This window comes from Pteropus vampyrus, unplaced genomic scaffold (genome assembly GCF_000151845.1).
Source record: "Pteropus vampyrus isolate Shadow unplaced genomic scaffold, Pvam_2.0 Scaffold83, whole genome shotgun sequence".
Classification (NCBI taxonomy): Eukaryota; Metazoa; Chordata; class Mammalia; order Chiroptera; family Pteropodidae; genus Pteropus; species Pteropus vampyrus.
Genome location: NW_011888864.1, coordinates 7,567,687 through 7,569,592, shown reverse-complemented (window position 1 = coordinate 7,569,592; position 1,906 = coordinate 7,567,687).

Genomic DNA, 1,906 nt, shown 5'->3' with positions numbered 1-1,906 from the left:
TTTAGGAGTTGTCAGCATCAAATTATGTTAAGATGGTCAATGAGATCATTTTGAGGCAATGAGTGGTGAAAAGTTCTTTAGATGACTGGATCATAAAAACTGGAATGAGAGAATTATTGAGAAAATTAAAGATGTTCCCTCAGAAATGCTTTAAAATAAGAAAGATGATTGATAGCCTCTAACAAGGAGGCTGTGGGACTGACTAGATGCCATTAGAAAGTCCCTGTTAGGTCTTCTAACTTATACCAAAAGAAATCGAACTAAATAAGAGAATAAACACACATAAAGTCTCAAGTCAGAAAAGGCTTTGGGAAAATAGTAAAGTGTAAATCAGAAATTATGTACTTTTAGGTTGTAGAAAATGCTAAAAATATAAAGATCGCATATATACAAGCATAATTTCAAATTTTGCACAAATAACTCAGTTTGGAGTAGCTTAATGCAAGGAAAACATGAAAAGTGTGAAATGGTAGTTTAATTATGGTTAATGATTATATAATTGTACATCAATACCCATAGGAATATTGGTAGAAAAACTTTTACAATTATAATACAATTTTGAGATGTACATCCTAATTTGTTTTTCCATCTTCTTCCATAGGATATACTTTGTATACAGTAGTAAGCATTCAATTAATATTATAGGAATGAATGAATGATAGTGTATAATGAACCTTTGGGTATGTAAACAGTGTGAGCACCTTTTGTCAAGGATAGAGGACTTCCATCTTTCCGTTTGTCCATCTGTCCACCAACCTCCTTATTCTTCCCAAAGGAATTACTAAATTATTGGCTTGTGTGGACATTAGGTGAAACCATTACCCTAAGCAGATCTCTTCTATGCCAGTGCTGAGCCACAAAGGCTATGAATGAACAATGATAGGAGAGGAACTAAGAAAGGATCTTAAACATAGGAAAAGACATAAGAGTTCACAGGTAAGGAGAAAGAAAAGCAAACCAAAATATACTGAGATTTTTTTTTAAATCTATCAGACTGGCAAAAAAAAAAAAAATACTAAAAGTGTGGCAATCCATCCTGTGACGAGGCACTGGGGAAGCAGGAATTACATCTGTTGCTGGTCTAAGTGTGAATTGCAACAACCCCATGAAGGGTGATTTCAAAATCTCCATCAAAATTATAAATACACAACATTTTGAACTAGAAATTCTGCTCCTAGGAATTCATTCTACAATTATATTCATGAATATTGAAAATGGCATAGACAGGGTTATTCATGAGAACATTGGGTATAAAGGCAAATAGGAAACAATTTAAATACCCACCATAATTAACTTTTAAAATAAATTCTGGTGCAACCATAGAGTGGAGTATTATGCAGACATAGAAAAATGAAGAAGCTCTTTATTGATATGAAATTATTTCCAAGACTGTCCTAGCAAAAAAGTTCTACCTTTTCTTTAAAAAAAAAAAAAAAAGAGGGGGGATAAAAGAACAAATTTCTGGATTAGCTTGAATATTCTATAAAGATAAAGAAGAAATTATTGGCAGTGGTGACCTCTTTGGGGGTGGGAAGTGGGATGAGAATTGAGCAACGGGGGACAGGATAAGAGGAAAACTTTTCATGAAATACCTTTTTTAATGGAATTTGGTTTAGAATCATGTAACGTATTCTTTTTTAACTTAAAACAGATGATGTTGTACTCTGCCATGTTGTTCTATCTGCACACACATTTGCTGGGAGTTCTTGTATCTTGGGGCCCCCTAATGCGAGGTGAGACCCTACCGTTTGAATTTAGGTTGAGCTAAGCCTCTGTTCCAACCCACCCCTTCCACAGCTTGGGATATCGTCCTAGGTCCGTGAATCTCAACCTGCCGCACGTTAGAATCTCCCAAGAAGCTTTAAAAAATCCTGATGCCCTTGTTGCACCCCAGATCAATTACACC